The sequence below is a fragment of the Theropithecus gelada genome, chromosome 13 (genome assembly GCF_003255815.1).
Source record: "Theropithecus gelada isolate Dixy chromosome 13, Tgel_1.0, whole genome shotgun sequence".
NCBI classification, from domain to species: domain Eukaryota; kingdom Metazoa; phylum Chordata; class Mammalia; order Primates; family Cercopithecidae; genus Theropithecus; species Theropithecus gelada.
The window spans coordinates 60,678,499-60,700,379 of NC_037681.1; the positions used below are offsets into that span (position 1 = coordinate 60,678,499).

The 21,881-nt window shown below is 38.3% G+C and overlaps 1 protein-coding gene and 1 long non-coding RNA gene across 16 annotated transcripts in view; one reads left to right on the forward strand and one right to left on the reverse strand.

Annotated features, from left to right (window-relative positions):
* Positions 1 to 21,881, reverse strand: part of SLC8A1 (solute carrier family 8 member A1) — a 386,248-nt gene that overhangs the window by 124,986 nt on the left and 239,381 nt on the right. The window lies entirely within an intron of this gene.
* On the forward strand, positions 6,015 to 9,012 carry LOC112604881. The gene is made up of 2 exons (XR_003115301.1): positions 6,015 to 6,107; positions 8,280 to 9,012. It is a non-coding gene; the product is annotated as an uncharacterized LOC112604881 (long non-coding RNA).

Below are 21,881 nucleotides of genomic sequence, written 5' to 3' on the forward strand. Positions count from 1 at the left end.
ATGACAGATATCTCAAGATTGACATCATGTCCAGTTTCTAAGCTACAATTAAATCTCGTAGAATGGTAAGAGGTTTCTATCATCAGAGACTGCTGATTACTTTCATTTGAGACTCATTTCATGGATGAGGAAATTGATGTTTACATAAGTCAAGGAACTTGACCAAGGTTACATAGTTTTAAGAGGCTGAGCTAGGATCCTACAGGTCCATCTCAGTGATGTATGATTTTAATCATTATGCCATATGACGTGTCTTGGACTAGTTTATAAAATAGCTTTTCAATTAACCTCTTGTCCTTTAAAAGTGTTCACAGGTTTTAATTGCTTCTTTTTCTGCTTAGGCAATACTTAATTTTTAAACTGCACATAGAAGATCAAATAAAAAAAAAAGTATTCCAGATGTAGGTTTTATAGTTGCACATCTTGGATATGGGTGGTTACACACACACTACAAGCATGTGGTACACATCTATCTCAGTTTTACTTTAGAAATACATTCTCAACAGGGGAAACTTGAAATATGCAGACTGTGGTCCTGATTCCACTTCAAAACGTCTGCTTTTATTGGGTTTACCCTGCAATCATGCAACTTTTGGCCAGAGTCAAATAGGGCAACTGAATTTTTTTTCTTCAGTTTTACTTGGTATGGTTCACTGTAAATGCTTCCAACTAGTCCTGAAGACAGACTTTATTCATTTGTTCTTCCATGAGTTTTATTCAGCAGAACCTTGGATAACAGCAGCTTAGCCAGACACTATGGGGTAATCAGTCTGCTCAGGACTGATTCCTGTGCAGTCAATTCTTCTGCACGTCTTGCCTTCAAGGTCTGCCAGTTGAGTGCACTGTGTTTCCAACACTGCCCTCCAAACAGACCTTTCATAAGGAAAAGTCACTGCTACTTCATTAATTCCAGAAGATGGATGGTGAAGTCATATTGCTTTGATATGCTTTCAGACTAAGGCTATTCATGGGAGGCTAGAACTCTCAAACAGAAAAGTTTTAAAATTCTGGCTACTTTTTCATAGGATTCTATTATGACGCCTCGGAAGAATTTTTTTTTTAAGTCTGTCACTTTAAAAGAAAATGGTTAGATATGACTAGGGCTGTGCAAACACAGTTGCTACCACTACCTGGCAAAGCCTGTATTCTAACAGATTTCTGGTTAAAAATATATATATATTTTATATATATATATATATTTATATTTATATATTTTTCCATTATTGCCTTGGATTCTTTCATCTTTTCTTACATGTTAAGAAACATAATATCTGAAGAATGAGGAATAGCCATTTTAGTGTGAAATCATGCTGGGGTGGAAAGGCCAGCATATTTCTTATAGATTAGTATTATAGGAGAGTTTGGCCATTTTCCTGGACAGAAGCAAGGAGATGGCACCTTGGAATCAACTCTTAACCATGTGAAGCCTTTGAGCCTTGGTGAGTTTTCCAAGCACAGGGTATTAGCTTTCTGCAGCCTGGAATGGAGCGATTACTGTCCCCAGAGAGCTGTCATAGGTACAGGCAAGGTGCTCAGCTTTTCTTAGTTCTACCATGGTCCTGAACAGCCAGGTTCTAGGTTAAGCCAAATCCAGAAATATCTTGTTTTATTTCACTTGCCACAAGTCTGAGAAGGCTTAATCTCAGAATATGGAAGAAGCCTTAGCAAAGCAACTTTAGAAAACAGCAAATGTGTGTGTGTGTGTGTTGTATGTGTGTAGAGAGAGATCTGAGGCATGAATTTTACTAATGTTATTATTTAAATACATTCTTCCTTATGCTAGAGGAAAAAAGGCTCAGGGCATGTAAGTCATGTGTCACATTAGCTGTATTGGCCTTTGTTCAAATAATAAACATTTTAATCACTGCAGTTTATAACTCCATTTTAAATGTTTTGTTACTACATTAAAAGTAACTGCATATGTATACATAGAATTCTAATAAAAATGCATAAATAACAGGAGGAAAGGGACTTAGGGATTATCTCTGGCAGCCCTCATTTCAAAGGTGAGACCCAGGAGAAACCCAATATGCACAGAAGTTAAGTGACTTTCTGATAGGCCTTGCAGGTAATTAATTATAGAACAGTACTCCACGTTCAATGCTATGTTCACTATTACCTGAAATAGAGTTGGAGGCAAAAAACTTATGTCAGCGATACTCAATGCTCAATAAAGTGGCAGAGCAATATTTTGTAAGTGTGTGTTCCCTGAACTCAAACGTGATGTTAGGTAGTGATTCTGAGTCCCTTAAAACAGATTGCTCGATTTATTTAAGGTGTGTTCTCTATTACACCAAAAATTGTTGATGGATTTTTAAAAAACTGCACACCATGGAATAAATACAAATTTCTACATTTTTGATGACATTAAGATATGTTAAGAGGCCTGAATGTTCTTAACTATGGATTAAAAATAAAATACCAACTAAAGGGGTCAGTTTTCTATAGTTATTTGAAATTGATTTTAAAGCTTCCCTATTGCTAATGGCTGAATGTTTATGTTTCCCCAACTCCAAACTCATATGTTGAAATCCTAACTCCCAGGGTGATGGGATGAGAAGGTGGGGACCTTTGGGAGGTGATTGGGTCACTCTGAAGAGTGAGATTAGTGCCCTTATAAAAGAGGCCCTGGAGAGCTCCCTTGCCCTACCAGCACACCACCGGAAGGCACAGCGAAAAGATGGCTGTCTATGAATCAGGAAATCGTACTTCACCAGACACCGACTCTGCCAGAGCCTTGACCTTGGAGATTCTAGGCTCTGGAACTGTGGGAAATACATTTCTGTTGTTATAAGCCACCTAGTCTATGGTTCTTTGTTATGGAAGTCTGAATGAACTAAGGTATCTACTGAGGTTTTGTTCGGGGAGGTAATAAAATATGTCATTTTTTCTAGGTTTGACAACCTATATTCAATTCCCCTTTCCGTAATCTATGGCATGGGCATAAATAGACGGTCATGTGTATCCAAATTAAGATGACGATAGCCAGGAGAAAGACTGAAGGTGGGACTACTGGCTATTGATAGCCAAGATCTAATTCTGATCTTTTGGGATTTAGGTTCATTTCTGGCTGGAAGGAGTTGTATTATTTATCTATGCATAGTGAAGTAACCTTATGATCATAAACAATTTCAGAACGAACAAAAAGTCTTCACCTGGTGATGTCTTTTAATTTGATTCCACATCACCAGGGGCAGAATAATTTTTATTTCTAGGGACATTCATTGAGAACAGGATGACTTGCCGAGTTTCAGATGTGATCAGCTTGCCAATTGTCCCTGGGCCCTTTGTGTCTTGCTACAATATTGTCTAGGAAACAAACAACGGGGAAACCAACTTTCACAAAATTCCATTGCTCTGGAGATGGAATTATGGCTCCTTCCAATTTTCTTCATGATGTTATAAGCAGTCAAATGTAAGCAGTCAAATTTTACTTCTTTTGGAAAGAACTCAATAACTTTTGAAGTTCATCAAGTTCATGAATTAAGCTAAGATCTGCACTACGATGTCGAAATGTTAAATAGAACAAAAAAAGTTTGATGTTATATCAACTGCATATGTATACATATGCAGAGCTGAAATTAACTGATTAAAAATGTCTCTGTTATGATGTCTATCAAGTAAAAAATAGGGTTTTGATCTAGAAATGCCTATCCATTTTTGAGGTATATACTCTCAAAACCTTTTGAAATAAAGAGTGGTTGCAAAACTTTTAGGTATTTTTACTTTTAAAAAAAGGATAGACCAAAGCAATGTGTCCCATTACATCAGCATTTTTCAAAATTTAGTCTCTGTACTTTCATTTGCATAATTTTCCACTTTCTGTATTATTTTCATAACCCTAAGTGCTTAAATGGGTGGAGAGGCCTATGCCACAGTCTCCAACAAGGTGTCAAGGGAGAGGAGGTGTTTCTTTTCTCCCAATTCACACCATATTTAGAAGCACTATTCTAGATGATTCCTCTAAAAATATTCAAGCTTTTAGAATCTTGGCTTTGTTTTTCGTAAATTGTACTTAAAGTCAGTGTGACTATTACCATCAAATTGAATAAGTGAAATGTATTTCTCATGTTGCAGGTAGTAAAAATTGCCAGGGAATCACTTAAATACTGAGAGTATTGACAAGCTCTAATTTTTTACTTGGCTCAAAATGTGTCTCTACTCTGTATTATCCCTACCTAGATCTTACTTAAAACAGGAAGGGTGAAGACTTCAATGTAATGACTAACTGATGTGCAATTTGGAGATTTTAATAGAACAAAATATATATTTTGATAAGTAGCAGTACTTGTTTCAAAGAAAGATATTGACATTATATTAAAAAGTAAACATCCTAATCTATCGGTCCAGGTCTTTACTCAAAACCTTCCAGGTGTATGTATGTGTGAGATATTTTAAAGTAATTCTAACCAAGCCATTGTTCTGTAACCTGACTTAACAAGCTACAAAACAATTCTTTAGCTTAAACTGTTAAAGGGACATTGTGATGACAAATAAACACAACATGTTAGCAGAATAAAAGTTGTCTGGAAATAATATTATTTTATAATTTGGGGGAAAGAAATTCAAATACAGGGTAAAGAGAATAGGATTTTGGAATTAAGCTGAGTTAAAATTCTTGCTCTGGACAATAGACAAATTACTTAACATGTTTGAATTTCAGTTTATCATCTACAAGTTGGGAATAATATATGCATTATGAAGAGATTACAAGTACTAACTGGAGAAAACAATCTGAGACCTTGGCAAACAATAGATTATCCAACTTAATTCCAGTATTATTAAAATTTGTGATCATTAGCTGGCACTTTACAACAGAAATGATCTGAATAAATTTTCAACATACACATGCTCTCATATCATGACAGGAAAATGTAAGTGCAAGCGTGGGGGGTGTCAAGAGCCTTGTGTGTTTATAATTCTGATGCCTATCTCTGTGAAGAGTGAGTCTTCTAGTTAATTTTAATCTTTTCAATAGATGTACTTATGGAACATTATTTGGTCATATTGTAGTGATCTGCTACTAAAGAAACTTTCCCCTAGCCAAGGGTACGAGTCGCTCTATAACCCACATTTACCCATGAGTTATGATGAATGTGCCTTGTGTTCCACTGGTTTAGAATTTGGGGTTTTGGAAAATGGGATGTTTCTCCAGTGTACTTTAGCACAATATAGCTGAAATCGTGTATGTATATGCAAAAACGTGCCTGTAACTGTTCTGTAGTTCCAATGCTTGGATCACAAAACTAAGGAGGGTCAGAATTTGATGATTACTCTGGCTTTTTGGTTGGCCCCGAACTCCCTCCAGCTATCAAATGAAGGCATCAGGTTGGAGAATATATACAGTCTATAGAACTCGGGAGAGTTAAACAGTAGCAAGTTCTAATCAAGAAGAAATGTTTTATTCAGTAATTACTTTGAAGCATTTTTTAAGAGTCCCTGAAAATATTGGATTTCTGCAGGGGATATTGCTAAAATACTAAGGTGTGAAAATGATTCTCTTTTTTGAATTAATAAAATAAAACTCAATAGAAATAATTCAGTGTGTGAGGTAGATAAGCTTCAGACAAAGGGGAAAACCAAACCTGCTAGTCAGAGATATAAAAAAGAAAAATCAACTTCTACGTTACGTTGCCAAGGAGACTGTGTAAACAGACTTACACAAAGAGAAGTGGCTGGCTGGCAATACTGCTAATGTGGAAAATCTCTTCATTGTTGTGTGGCATGCTTCATCTCAGAAGAGCAGGAAAAGGGGGCAGGCAGAGAGGGAGAAATAACAAGAATGGAAGAGTCGTTCTTCCAAAGAGGGCCATCTGTGACCCTGAGAGAAAAACCTGGTAGATCAAGGCTCACATCTTAGTAAATTACCTGTAAATAAAGCTTATAAGGCCTGCATTGTCTCATGATTCTTTTCTTAATAATACTTTAATCCTTGCACTTTGATAAGCTGTGCAAGGTAGTCTTATAGGGGATCTTTTCATTCAGACGTTCAGCTTGTTTGTTTTGTGCTTCCCAGGCAAGGGCAGTGACTGGAAGCTGGGGGAGAGGGTGAACAGCTGAATCTCAGCCTGACGGAGGCCGCCATTTAATAAGTAAATGCATGCACAGTAAGCCTCATGTGACTTTCATCTCTCTATTCTTTTAGAAGTTTATCTAATCCAACCATATATACAAATGCAATTATTTCACCTTCAATACTTTCATTCATTCAATACACTGAATAAATTCAGTGTAGATACAAGTAGTCTCAGTTCCCCAAAATGTTTAGAGTGTGTAATAGCAAAATATGTTATTATAAAGCTTAGTGAAAGTTTGTTTTTATATAACCATATATGCAATATGATTACAAATATGTTAAATTGTTGAGCAAACTATGAATTCTTTTTCTTTTAATTTTCATCTCCAAATTTTCTATAATGTGGTTGTATGAATTTATTCATATAGAGAGAATTTATAGGTTACTGAAGTGAATCTGGGTTCAGATGTTGGACTTCATTGGTTTATTCTTTTACAGAGTTGAAGTTTGACAAAATCAAGATATAAAGCAGCTCTTTCTAAATTTGCAAATATGTTTACAGTTTTTTTCTTTAGATAGTACTTTTGTATTTTGATTGATTGACTGAGATGGAGTCTTGCTCTATCATCCAGGCTGGAGTGCAGTGTAGTGATCTCAGCTCACTGCAACCTCTGCCTACTGAGTTCAAGTGATTCTCCTGCCTCAGTCTCCCAAGTAACTGGGATTACAGGCGCCCGCCACCATGCCCAACTAATTTTTTGTACCTTTAGTAGAGACAGGGTTTCACCGTGTTGGCCAGGATGGTCTCAAACTCCTGACCTCAAGTAATCCACCTGCCTCGGCCTCCCAAAGTGCTGGGACGACAGGTGTGAGCAATCACGCCCGGCCAAGATAGTGCAGTTTTAAATGTTTCTCTTCAGACCTGTCATCATATAAGTTGCTTGCTTAGAAGGGGGATAAAATAAGATGCAAACCAGCTCTTCTTTTATTGGAGAGTTTCAATTTAATCAGAAGGTGAATGTTAGCATCCGTAGCCATACATTAAAGAAAATCTATCAATGAATGAATGGGTAAAGAAAACGTTATATATATATACACACACACATATATACACGTATATATGTGTGTGTGTATATATATGTACATATACATATATAAATTTGGCTCAACATATCTATTTGAATCAAAATGTGTGTATATATGGAATATACATACACACATTTTGTGTATATATTGGAATACTGTCCAGCCATAAAAAATCAAATCCTGTCATTTGCAGCAACATGGATGGAACTGGAGGACATATGTTAATTTGAAATAAACAAGGCACAGAAAGACAAATATTATGTGTTCTCACTCACATGTGGGAGATAAAAAAGTGGATTTCATAGAGGTAGAGAGTAGAATGGTACTTAAAAGAGGCTAGAGGGCCTGGTGTGGTGGCTCATGCCTGTAATCCCAGCACTTTGGGAGGCCGAGGTGGGCGGATCACCTGAAGTCAGGAGTTCGAGGCCAGCCTGACCATGGTGAAACCCTGTCTCTACTAAAAAATACAAAAAGTAGCCAGGCATGGTGGCTGGTGCCTATAATCCCAGCTACTTGGGAGGCTGAGGCAGGAGAATCACTTGAACCCGGGAGGCAGAGGTTCAGAGGTTGCAGTGAGTGGAGATCATGCCATTGCACTCCAGCCTGGGCAACAGAGCAAGACTCCATCTCCAAAAAAAAAAAAAAAAAAAAGGGCTAGGAAGGATAGCGGGAGGGGGGATAAAGAAACAGTTTATGGTACAAGAATACAGTTAGCTAGAAAGAATAAATTCTAGTGTTTGACAGGACAATAGAGTGACTACAGTTAATAATAACTGATTTTATATTTCAAAATAGCTAGAAGAAAACTTTTTAATGTTCCCAACACAAAGAAATGATAAATGTTTGAGATGATGGATATTCTAATTACCCTGATTACACATTTTATGCATGTATCAAAACATTACACATACTCCAGAAATGTTTACAATGTGTCAAAAAAAATTAATAAAAAAGAAAATAAAAGCTAATTCCAATGGCTAAGTCATTGATAAATTAAAAATAGAAATGAGATTGGGGTCTTAAGTAATTTCCTTACATTATTAAGGATCAAAATGAATGCCACACTTTGTAAGATGGCATGCAAAACTCAGTTTCAGAGCTGGCATATTGAATTAATAACATACCCTTTTTCTATCAAAATGCTCTTAAGTTGTAAATCATGCCTTTTTTTTTTCAGGCTATTTAGATCCTGCATCAGACAGCTTCTTCAGAAAGGTCATCAGAAAACATGAAGCTAAATGCAGTAAAGAGTTATGCTCTTGAACTGTTGAAAATATCATTTTCAAATAGAAATGGTTTAAAAATTGTTTTATTATTTCAAATTTTCCTCTATAATGTTGTTTTAACCTACAACATATACACTCCAAGGTAATGCCACTCTAATGCTGTCTAGTTGATCTGAACAACTGGTAAATGATCAGATCCACCAAACTCTCTGGAGATTAACTTCTGCCAGCATATTGGTTACTGTTCATTTTCACAAGATTGACAGGCTCATTACGGCAATATTAACATCTTTGAGTGTTCATACTGAGCAATTGTAATTTTGCATATGTTGATGAGCAGGCAATTATATCAAAGAGTAAACACTGGGCTGATGTGCAAGGCACTATTCAATTACAAAAACAGTATAGGATTTAGCCCTGTCATTGACTCTTCCACTCCTTCTATCTCGCCTGTTCCTAATTTATTTCTCTATTTTTTCCTTGACTCTCTTCATTCTCTGCTTTTTATTCCTTTCTGCTTCACTTCCTCTCCATAAATGATAGACCTTTTCTTAGATGCCATTTCTCTATATCTGCACTTAAAACAAGAATTTTTTCCTCCTAGTTGTTGGTTAATGTCTGCAAATGTGAGAGAATGTTAACATGACAAACAACAAGGAATTCGAAATAAACTTAAATGAAACAGTGTCTTTTCTCCCCCTACTCTCCCCCACCCCCCATGGTGGAAATGATGATATCCTCACCATCTGCACACTTGCAGGCTGTGAGTGGGCAGAAAACCAGCTGGAGATGCAGCCCATGGCAGGGATACAGATCCTCAGCTTCTGGGAGGTCCTAGAAGCTCACAATGCCACCCAGCTATTGGACTATCTCTCATCACGTACATTCAAAGGGAGAATGTACAGCATTTCTTCTAAACTATTTTGTACAGAGAAGATCTCCACTGTTAAAAAGAGGCCGATGTGGAGCAGGGGGAAAGTGTTCTGGACTGAGTGTCAGGAAACCTCAGTGCTTCAGGTTCTTTTGCAATTATGAGACTGGTTCTGTTACTTCACCTTTTCTTATTTGTACAGTGAAGGCCTCCAGCTTTAGCATCTCATAATTTTGTTGTGGAAAATACGTGCAGAATGAAGAGAATAATGAGAAGAGTTTGAGAGTATCTCCTCTGCCTTAGTTGACAAACTATGTTAAGAGTAGAATATCACGGTATCCTTTAAACATATCTATAAGGCAAGCCTTGTGGCAGAAAAGTAAGCAAAATGCTATACTTGTCACATCAATTAGTCAAGGAAATGTGATTACCCTGAGCCCAAGAAACTTCCACTAAAAAGATGGAAGGAACGACTGCATTTGGTGCTCTCTGGCACCATCCTTGTGTCCAAAGGTGTATCAGAACTGAATTTAGGGCCATGGTACAGAGGTGTCGGTCTGCAAACTAGAAGAGCAATGCTGACAGGCCCTGGGACTGTTCCTAGTGCTGTATGGGAACTCAAAAATCTAACCGAAGCCACAGGATGGGTAACGACAATGAGACTGTGACCTGGCAATATCTGCGTATTCTTACAAGAAATTTCTAAAACCATAAGACACACTGCATTTTTACTTGACTCCCAAAATGAACATCCGGTGATATTGGTCCTTCCCACTCCTAACTGAATGACGTCAACACACTCTTAAGGACACATCACACACTCTGTGGAAGAGGGTAGGAGAGGTGTGGAATATAAAATTCCTTTTTGAGATGGCTGCCTGGGTTCTAATGGGGTTACTCTAATGTGTTTTAAGACCAAGGCTCACTGACCAAGATATACTTTCATGAATTCAAGAATGTATGATAATTACGATGCATACATATACATGTATATGCATTTACATGACAAAAAATGCCAGAAGGAAAATGTAAATGACAGTCCTCTTTTCAAAGGGTGCATGATGGGAGTGATTCTATCTTTACGTCTAAAGTGTTCTACTGGATGCATTTAATGTTCCTGTTTCCTCTGTCTTAAATTATTCACTCCCTATTGGACACATTATTGCTCCATAAATAATGCTTATTAGCTTTATTTTGTTGCTGTTTTTTAAATCACTCGACCTTTCCTAATGCTAAGCCAAGCAATGGAGGGCAGGAAAAAAAAAAGTATTTAGAGAAGGCTGCATGCCTATCATCAGGTTTTGAGCTGGGCTTTCCCCAGAACTCACTTTAGGCCTACAGGATGCCTGAGGCCAAGGGTACTTCCTGCATCCACAGGGTTGGGGATGCGGAGTACATCTCTCTAATCTGCCACCTGGGACAGCCTTTTGCATCACTCTCTGGCTGCCTTCCCTTTTCTGAAACTTGAGAGGGGAGAATGTTGCTTCCCTTTAGAACAGTAGGTGAGCCCATCAGCAACTCAGCCTCAGAAGTCTCTGCAGTCTCATCTGACAAATTAAAAGATTGAGCCCATCAAGTAAGTAAATAAAATTAAAATGAATCATCATAACAAATATACATATCTGTGTATGTATTTATTATATATTGTCAAAATTCTCAGCCTGAATCTAAATATAGAGTCTACTACAATCTTTTTAATTGGGCTTTAGCTAAATGCATGATGAAAATCATTTTCAGATCTTAGCTCATTGGAAAAAAATAAAGATATAAAATAAATATAAAGATCTTAGCTCACCGGTGTACTCTAGTGTCTTCCTAACACACAAGCATACTTCCCATGTCCCATTCACTTGCAATCAGCTACTGGTGGAAAATTAGATGAGCCCAAATCAGAGGAAACCGAAGACATGATAATGAAACTCCTGAAAAAATCAATGGTAATTATGGAAATGAGCTGTTTACCACCTTTTGTTTTTTTTGAACTTTCCTTCTCTTTTTGACCTTCTAGGCAGCCTAGTTTATGGCAGGAACATCATCAGTGAGGTCCCAGAGAAAGGAAAATGATTGCAGAGATAGCTACTATTTCCAGCCACTATTTCCAAGAGCATATCAGATCACTCAAAGCACATTATATCAACACTCCCCCTGTGACAATCTAGTCTTTACTGGAGTTAATTAAAGCAATTAATTCCCTTCCCTTTCAAAGCAGTGTGATTACATAAATAGATAATTTCCCAATCCAAACCCATAAAGCAAGTGATTTCTCTGCATGTCCCTCAGTGTGCAAAGGACCTAACTGAACTAAATTGTCCTTTTTCTTAATTTGACCTTCATGAAATTCTCCAGTAACTTTTTCTGCTCTGTCTTCCTATCTGGTTGGATGGCAGAACCACATCTCCACATGGACACAGGACTGCAAGATTAATAAAGCATTTCCTGCAGCAAAGATGGATAATGCCCAAACTGTAATCACAACGACAGGAGTAGAGTGAGGAGGAAAGGAGAATGGCGGATGCCTGCTCTGACAGGCACTACAGTTCCCTTCAACAATATACCAGCGTGGGTGATGCTGACAATAATTAGGCAAACAGAATGCCAAACAATTGTAAGAAAAGCTGTCAAACATGTTGTGTTATTATCCCCTGCATGGGCCTGTGATTTATCATCACAGAAAAATCTCTAAACTGTGACATTTTGTTCAAATTACAACCCTTGGCTTCCTTGACTGCCTACAGACTGACAACTCCAAGGTCGGATGTAGTTCTCAGCAATTTGTTCCTTCATTAAGTGAGTATGTCTCTGGGATGGGTTCTAGCCACTGTCTGTGAGTGCTGGCATGCCAAGAGCAAGAATAAAGTACTTTCCAATGTGTGGGAAGCCACTTACCTTCAGACGTCAAAATGAAAGAAAATAATTGACATTCGTATTTCCTTCTCAGATTGGTCCTAAAACTTGAAATATGATCTCCTGCATCAAGGCTCCTACCTGTCATTTCTTCCTCCCTCTCCACCCAAAACCCTGCTTGGGGTTCTGGACTTGGCTACAGTGTAAAGGCTTTGATCTTGTCAGTACAAAATCAGTCTTCCTGGCCAGGCACAGTTGCTCACACCTGCAATCCCAGCATTTTGGGAGGCTGAAGACAGTGGATCACTTGAGGCCAGGAGTTTGAGACCAGCCTGGCCAACATGGTGAAACCCCGTCTCTACTACAAATACAAAAATTAGCCGGGCATGGTGGCAGGCACCTGTAATTCTAGCTACATGAAAGGATGACACAAGAGCATCACTTGAACCCGGGAGACAGAGGTTGCAGTGAGCTGAGATTGTGCCACTGCACTCCAGCCTGGGCAACAGAGTGAGACTCCATCTCAAAAATCAAACAAACAAACAAACAAAAAACAATAAAAAACCAATCTTCCTGATGATATCCCTCAATGGTTGTAATTGAACCAGAAAGAAAAAAAAATGAAAATACTTTTGTTATCCAGTTTCTTTAGAGTTTGGCACAGTTCTATAGATTAATTATTAAAAATTGTGAGATGTATTACAAAGAGACCTCAGAGATGCTAAGCCAATGAGACAGGTGTGAGGTATTACTATTATTACTTTGGAGAAAGTCCACAGGCAGTCTCTAACTTGGATTTCTGGATGGCTCAGAGTTGAAATAGACCCTAGAGGTAATAGAAGCAATCTTTTCAACTAATGAGAGAAATGCTGTCTGTGATATTCCTAGCTGATGTTCTGAGCTGGAGTACTTCCAAGGATGGAGATACAAGAAGCCTTCTATTAGAAATAGGTGGCTGCTGAAAGACCTAAACATTTGGGTCTTCACTGTTTTCAACAGTCCCTTCCATACCTGTCCAACACAGAGATCCACTTAACAGTAGAAGTCCTACCCTCTAGATATTGCCTTATTTGAAAAGGTAATATCTTTTAATCCCATTTCTTTATATCCCATTGTCAGAGCTCTTTCCCATTCCTTTCTTCACTTTCTCCATAATCTTTTTTTCTTTTTTAAAATAGGGTCTCATTCTGTGCCCAGGCTGGAGCACAGTGATGCAACCAAGCTCACCACAACCTTGAACTCTTGGGCTCGAATAATCCTCTGGCCTCAGCCTCTCGAGTAGCTAGGACTACAAGCATGTGCCACCAAGCCCTGCTAACCCCGTCTCAATCTTTACACCCATAAGAGAACCTTTTCTTCTCAGGATCCTCTTTTCTTAGGGTTAGGAGGTTGATTTAGTATTGCCAATATAGCAAATCTTTATTTTCCTTAGGTTTATTTTTATTTTTTAAAACAATAGTCTTTTTACTCAAACTTTGGCAAATAATTTGGGCTAGCATACCAAGTAAATAAGCTTTAATTTTCTCTTGGCCATGTATCTTCTATTAGTTTCTGCATAAGACCCTCAATACTTCCATGTTTACTGCTGGCTGCCCAGGCACCTCTCACTAGATGGCATTTAGTATATTTTTCAACCATCTTTCTGACCAAAACTGTGTGTGTTCTATGTCTCATTCCTAAGAAAGTTGATAGTGAACTCAATTGGCTGATTAGAAGTACAGTGTGAACAACTTATACCTGAACACTTTAAATATATTGCAACCTAACACATTTACATATTAACAGTGACTCATTTCCTTAGTCCAAGAAAGTGAACAGAGGCTTGATTCTCTCTCCCACCACCCCCCACCCTCCTTTTTTCTCTCTCTTTCATTCCTTTTTATAGACAAATGTGAATTATCCTCACAACCTGTTCATTTAATTCTGTCAAGCTATTCCTCAAGGACAAACCACAAAAGGGAACCAGGGAGGGCTGTTCAGAGCTCACGGAAAATCCAGATCAGCCACAGAGGTCCTTAGCCCATAGAAGACAGGTGTGTGGTCTCAACATGGAAGATAAACAACAGCTTCTTGACCAACCTCACCAAATCGACTTCTAATACCTTTTTGTCCCATGCTTCCAACCTACTCTGATTGACTTAGGCTGATCAGAAAAAAAGCTTTAACGGTAACATCTAAAATAAGTGAACTTCCTTTTATAAGTCTTCCTTCTTGCCAAAGCTGATGACTAAATAAGTTCAAAGATATTTAAATTAATGTCAGTTATACCCACAGTCACTGGAGGAGAGGTAATACGAATTCAAGCTTCCAGTAAAGAAAAAGAGGAAATGAAAAAGAAAAATAGGTGTCTTTCAACTCTAGTTGTGATATAGTCTGCTGAATTATTGACCTTTCCTTTCAAAGATAAGAAAATGTGTATGTGGATTTTTTCTTAAACTTATATTTCCTACATGTAACTACAATCTCTAAAACAACGTGGCTTATTTTACATATCTGCAGAGAGGCATGCAATTTTCCCTTCCTCATAGTCTGACCTAAGAGTATATGGTAAACTTTGTAGAATTCTAAGTTTCTTTCAAAAACTTTTCATCTTATCTCCATCCACAAATTAAAAGGGGTAGAATTACTCAGTGTAGCCACAGCTGGGAATACAGTTTAGTGAAGAACAGGAAGGAAGAGAGACGGAAGGACTCCTACAGTTTTTCTTTACAATCTAAGTATGTTAAACGCATGATGGAAGCAATGGAGCCAGGTCAAAATGGCACTTGCTGTGTTTTGAAAAATCCTGACTGTGAGAATCTTCTGTAGTAGGAAGGCAGGTCATTCTATCACACTAACTGGAAGGCCAGTCTGGGGCGTGCTTGCTGGATGTGTGGAGATCAATTTACCCACAAGTCCCTGTGGAGTCTCTTCCATAAGAAATCGGGGAAGCCCAGGCTATCGGTATTCTGCACACACACTAACAGCTTGTGCTTGCAGAGGCAATAATTTTTCAGCTCTTTTCAGATTCTATTTATTGGTTATTTTTCCCTCTTGGCTAAAGAGGTTTCACTTTTGTACCAAGCAGGGGCACCACTCTAACAGAATGTATTAGAAACTGCTCAACTGGGATTTTGCTGGAGTTCTACTGAGGTTGAAAATCTCAAACAACATGTGATGAAAATTTTAGGTTGTTTTGGGTGACTTCAATCCCAAGGTTTCGCTTGGCTGACTTGAATTCCTTCTTTCAGAGATTTAGCCCATGTTAGTTTCAGGTGGGAAGTCTGGTAGATTCTAAAAATGAGGCAGCTCTATGTCAGCCATTCAGTGGAGAAAGAGCCCATGCTACTCTGTATGACAAAATACTATGCCTTTATTTGTGTACAGGTGTGAATGAATTATTTAAAGAGAAAAATGTGTGAGTGGGTACTACATAACTGCTACTCACAGTCTTTGCGCTGTGTTTTTCTGTAAGTGTGGACATTTTCCTTCTCATGTCTTTTTAAGAGAAAGAGAAAATGATGGGAAGGATTTGGGGTACGAGAAGATTATTTTTCTACTATTCTTACCAAAATTTACAATTTTGTCTTCCTTTTTTGTAGTACCTGTGTAATATTTGCTCCTCAATTGTAAGCTCCTTGAAGACAGGACATGTGTCTTCTCTCTTCACTTTTTTTTTTTTTTTTTTTTTTTGAGACAGAGTCTCACTCTGTGGCCAGACTGGAGTGCAGTGGTGTGATCTTCGCTCACTGTAATCTCCGCCTCCTGGGTTCGAGCAATTCCCCTGTCTCAGCCACCTTAGTAGCTCAGACTACAGGCATGCACCACCACACCCAGCTAATTTTTGTATTTTTAGTAGAGACGGGGTTTTACTATGTTCCAGGATGGTCTCGATCTCCTGATCTTGTGATCCACCCACCTCAGGCTCCCAAAGTGCTGGGATTACAGGCATGAGCCACCGCTCCTAGCCCTCTCTTCACTATTATATTGCCAATATTTATGATAGCTTTTGGTTTACTGCAAGAAACAATGAGTAAGTAGTTTGTCTCTTTAAACCAATGCTTTCCATTCTTCTCCAGGTGAGAGGTTAGTATAGATTTTTATGAGGCTTTATCATAACTAAACCCAGTGGTGGATTGAATAAGGTCAGCTGGTAAATATAGACTTTGATCACTGGAAAATCCAGCAATACCTAACTTAAACATCAAATGAGCAAAATTCTAACATTTCTAGTATATTTGATCTATTGGTTTGTAAATCATCTTGAAGCCATGATACAGAAACACTAACTCTGTATTTTTATAAAAACAAAACATAAGAGTATGCATTTATTCATTCAAGAAACATTTCTTGAGTCCCTAATTGCACTAGGAACTGTTCTTGATTCATGACGGAATGTGACAGACAGGTTGTTCATGGAGCTCTTGCTCTAGTAATGCTTATATGGTTGGAACTGGTGGGCACGGAGTCCAAAATAGCAATTCTGGGCCAGCTTGCCCTAAACAAATGATACAGATATTATATGAGAGACTTGCTAAAATTTTGATCATATTTAGCTCTCCTCCCACCTCTTTCAACCACTTACTAAGTTAGGGAGAAACGTGGGAACATAGGATGAAGTGGCCACAGAGGTACCCAAGAATCAGTGCAGTAACGCTGTCCTTAGCAAATGGCCCTCCTGTAATTCCCAAGAAGGTAAAATATTTTAGCATTGAAATAACTTCATGACATGGCCATGCCCACTCTAAAGTGGTTTCATCATGTAAACAGTCCTTCAGTGAATGACTTAAAGTTTGAAAAACCTACAGAGCAGAGTCAAAAGCATAGACTGAGGAGTCAGTGGATGAGGATGACTTAAGTCATGGCTCCACTATTTGCTGGTTGATTCTTGAGGAAATCACATAACCTTTCCAAGCCTCAGCTTCACCTGCAGAATGGCAATAATAATGGCCAGCTTGTAGAGTTGTTGTGAATACAAAAATAATACAGTGCATTGTTAGCACGGTACATAACATATAATAGCAACTCAGTGCTAGCTGTAATTCAACATAGATAGAGCACACATTGCATTAATGACCATTAATTATAGCAACACCCAGAGGAGAGCAGTACTGTATAATTTTGCAGGTAAGAAAACTGAGGCTTAGAGGGCGTTTATGAGCGCAGGGGAAGATACACTTCACCTTTCTCTTGAAGTTATTATGTGGCCATGACTTGCTTTGGCTAATGAAATGTAAATGAGAGAGGAATGTGTTGCTTCTTGGTGAAAGTCTTTAAGTCATCTTCTCTTCACTGTGCCACAATGAATTATAATTCAGAAGGAGGATTATCCAGGATCCTGTATCCTGAAGTAAGGACAATGTAGATGATGGCCATGCAGCATGAGTAAGAAATAGATCTTTGTTATTTTAAGCCACTGCAGTGTTTACAGTTGTCCATTACTGCAGCATAACATAGCTTATTCTAACTTTTCAAAGACTAAAAACTATTAAGATCTAGCATTCAAACTCAGGTCTTATGGTATTAAGGCCAATGCTTTTTGTACTATCTTATAGTACACTGCTTATTAGAAATAAAACACCCTGTGAATGTACCTTCCACTTCAGAAGAAAATGAACTTTTCTGTTGCTCTTTGACTTAGAAAAAGTTAAAAATTCTCTGAGCAAAGGTCAATGGAAAGGCAGCGAAAAAGTTGGTAGAGGTGGACAGATAATAAAACTGATCCAAAAAATCCATTAATTTAGCAGAGCCTTTTATTTCCCATAGGTTCATGACCTGAAGATTACATAGGATGGAGGGAGGCCCTTATCAAAATCCTGCAATTCTGTGGCTACAAAATCAATTTTTAAATGATTTATGTGATGTTGTTCAGGACCAAAGGCAGTAATTCATTTCCCATGTGGCACTTGGAGCTGCTGCTTAGATGTTGAAAAATGATTAATTTTATTTACAGCATGGCTCCCTTCATATATTACTGGAAACAAGATTTGAGAGTGCAGCACTTCTATAGCATGCAATTATTTGCTGAAGGAAGTTCCAGGTATAAAGAAAAAAAAATCTACTAGCAGCCAAGGATCTGAACACGCACTGAAATAACCACTGTGAAAACCTTCCAAGGCCAAATGCTTCCAATCTATTCAGTCTGACCCACTTAACATAAAAGAGCCACATTAATTTCCCAAGGGGAGCCATTCTTCTATCAAATCATACTAACTCCTAACTTCAACAATGGGAGAAGGAAGAATTTAGAATTCTTAGGTTTTTGTTCCCCCAAAAGACTGAGTTTAAAAATTTTCTAGAAATTGGTGCACATAGCTTACTTCAACTTAAGTTGAAATATATGTGCATTTTAAAAAATTGCTATAAGGATGCCTTTTCTGGGCCACCATATGTAGACATTTCTTTCTTTTAAAACTACAGAAGTACTATATTCTCAGGCCTCCTATTCTCCAGCTTGCCAACCTGAGCCTAATAGGTCCTATCACATCTAAGGAACAGTTTCACCTAGGGTAAAGTTCACATTTTTATGACCAGCTATATCACTCTGAAGCTCCTAGTTTAGGGCCCACAATAACTTGATAAGGACAGGTAAATTTCCATGTCCCTTGCATCTTGTGATCATTAAGGTTGGGGTAAAGACCTTGGATACCAAGGAGATAGAGTAGAGACTATTCTCAGACCACTGGAATGAGCTCTGCCCATTGCTTCTGGACACTAGAATGTCAGAGGGCTGTGGAGAATGGTGCATGATGATGCCTGCCATTTTCTCTCCTATCATTTTCTAGGACAAATTTTCCCAAGGAAACAGTTAAGAGAGCCAGACTATCAGTTACCCTATCCACACTGGAGACTACTCACATGCACATTGTGTACCTCATCCTTCTCCAGGGATCATTGCTTACTTTCTCTTTATTGTGCTAATGATATTGGTTAAACCGTAGGCTGATGACTATGGACCACTATTTTCTGTATCATTAAACATGGCCATATCCCTCAAGTGGGTTGTGAATAAAATTGATACTCCGCTTCCACCCTCACTAAGTTGGATTATTTAATAGGCATGACTTGCTTATTAGGAAATAGCCTGAACTGGTATAACTGAGGATGAAACATCTTGTCAATACAGGTTAATTGTTAGGCCCCATAGAACTAGATGTACAGGTAAATGAGGGGGTGAGGGCTTTCCCTCTTGTCTGTAATTTGTATGTGGGGTTTATCAGCAAACTTGTGAAGCCCGGTTTATTAAGTTTCTAGGGCAAAAGTGTAGGCAAAGCTATTCAAAATAGGGTAGGGCTGGTACCACAATAATGGTGAAACAATTTCATTAACTAGAGTATAAACAAGAAAACAAAGTAACAAGGAGTCTGTTGATGTATTAGCAAGTTCCTGGATCCTTACTTGCCTGAGTCATCTGGATGAGTCTTGTGTCTGGATAAGATAACTTCAGTCATAACCCTTATCATTTATAAGTAACAGAGGGACCTGTGCTGGGAAAATATGGACTAATATCCTAGAAAGTTAATATATATTTAGTGAGTAAGCTTGTAACACATATGAGTGACCAATTTTTTCATTAACATTTTCCTGTCATGCCACTATTCTGTGTACTATGCTTTTCTTCTTCTTCAGTCCTGTAGTTGCCTCTAGGAATGCCAGTCCTGGGAAAGACACTAATTACTCAACAGAGTATTTAATTGCTTGTTTGCCTCAACTCAGTTGTAAGCTTTGTGAAAGTGGGAAATATGTGTATTGACTGTCTATTCCAGCAACCATTGCCATGTCTGGTATGCAGTAACTATTTGTGGAACGAATGAATGAATGGGAAAAAATTATAGATTCTGTCATTTATTAATCCCTTACTACAGAGTATGACAGGGTGAGGGTTGTGCTAAGTGTTTCACTAATCATATTTTTGAATCCTCATAATTCTACAAGCCAGATATTATTTTCCTGATATTATAGGAGAATAAAGAGTTTCAGTGAGTTTCAGGTGTGCATCTAGCACACAAGGAAATGTTTTGCAGAGAGTCCGTTCTCTGTGACAGTCAGGGCCCTTCCCACATATTTCCTTGAGTATCTCCCTCATTGAGTATGCAGGATACTCATGAGGGATATTTGCTGACAGCCAGCCTTTTCTGTTGAGCACTTATCTCTTGGATAATGGGATGAGAAGAACAAGGAAAAATTTATTCCTGAAAAGAAATCTCTGATGAGTAATCAAAAGTTAGGAGATATAAAGTGACTTTTTCTATAGTGAAGAGCCAGAATTCCAATTCCACTCCATTGTGTGTGTGTGTGTGTGTGTGTGTGTGTGTGTGTGTGTTTCTTTCCCCTCCAGTGTCCTTTGAGTGTAGCACAATTAAAAATTTAGAATGCTTGCTAACGGCAGGGACAAGGTGATTTCTAGTCCCTGCACCATACTCACTAAAGTGAAATTCCTGAAAATGGCTCTAGGAGACTCCATTTTCAACAATTAACTAGGTGGTTGTAATGCAAAGTTAAGTTTGAGAAACAATGAACTAGGTACAGTTGCCTCTAACATTTTTCATGCACTTAGATAATACTGGGAGCCAGATGGTCTACAAATGGAAGAAATCTCCCTGTACCAAGCACTGGTGGTGCATTTGCAGCTCAGGATATGGGGAATGCCTTGGTACCCCCACCCATTAATGTTAATAGGAATCATGTGGATAATTCTCTATACTCCATGCTGAAAAGTGTTCCCTTTAGAACCAGGAGAGGCTATATTTAATCAAACCATCTGGATTCCTATGTACATGTATAAGGGCAGAAAATAGGTCACAGTTGGTAGGCTACTTTCTGGGAATTATTTCATTGTATCAGCAAACTCCAAAGTCCTGAAAGGGCTCCTGCTCTCCTGGCTCTCTCAGCAAGTGACAGCCCAAGAACTAAGAGAGGTCAGAGAAAGTCCAACATTTAAGGAAAAAAAGTTTCAATCACAAGAAAACATATAAAACAAACCATCCCCGAAGGACAAAGTGTGGAATAAACTTGTTAAAAGCTATTAACCTCTCAAAATAACACATTTCGACTCCAGAGTAACCTCAGTTGCAGTTTGGAGAGCAGCATGAAATTAAGGAACACAATTCAGAGAACATAAGGACTCCAAATATGAACTCATGATGTCCAAGGGTTTTACAGGCACTCATGCTCCTATGAAAACCACGAGGACGGTGGGTCTATGAGACCTGAGAGAGTCAGATAATCTGGTGTTAAAAAGTAGTGTGTTCATAAGGCTTCCAGAACTCAACTCTGTTATAGACTAAGAACTTTACTTTGTCAATCAATCTAGGTTTTTGTCTTTATTATAGAAATTATAGGACTACATGAGGAATCTTAAAGCAAGAAGAGGATTTATCAGGCTTAATCTGGATTTGAACCTTGGTCAAGTCTTAGAGGAGGAAGCCACTGATTCTAATGGAGCATGAAGTGTCCACACAGAGGGGGTTACTGTGCTCAGCAGCATTTCACCTTGTTACTCCCCATCACTGTGTTGCCTTTATCATGGATCACTTTGACTGCTGCTGTTTATATAGCACAAAGTAAGCAGAGACATAGAAAGGCGGAGAACTAAAGTCTTCCAGGGCATGTGACATGCAGGGTGAATGGCATATTTTACACTATTTGCTTTTTGGTATGTCTGAGATCCTGATAGCTCCTTAATTATCAAAATCCGTAGTCTAGGCTGGGCGCGGTGGCTCACGTCTGTAATCCCAGCACTTTGGGAGGCCAAGACAGGTGGATCACGAGGTCAGGAGATGGAGACCATCCTGGCTAACACGGTGAAATCCCGTCTCTACTAAAAAATACAAAAAAAAAAAAAAAAAAAAAAAAAAAC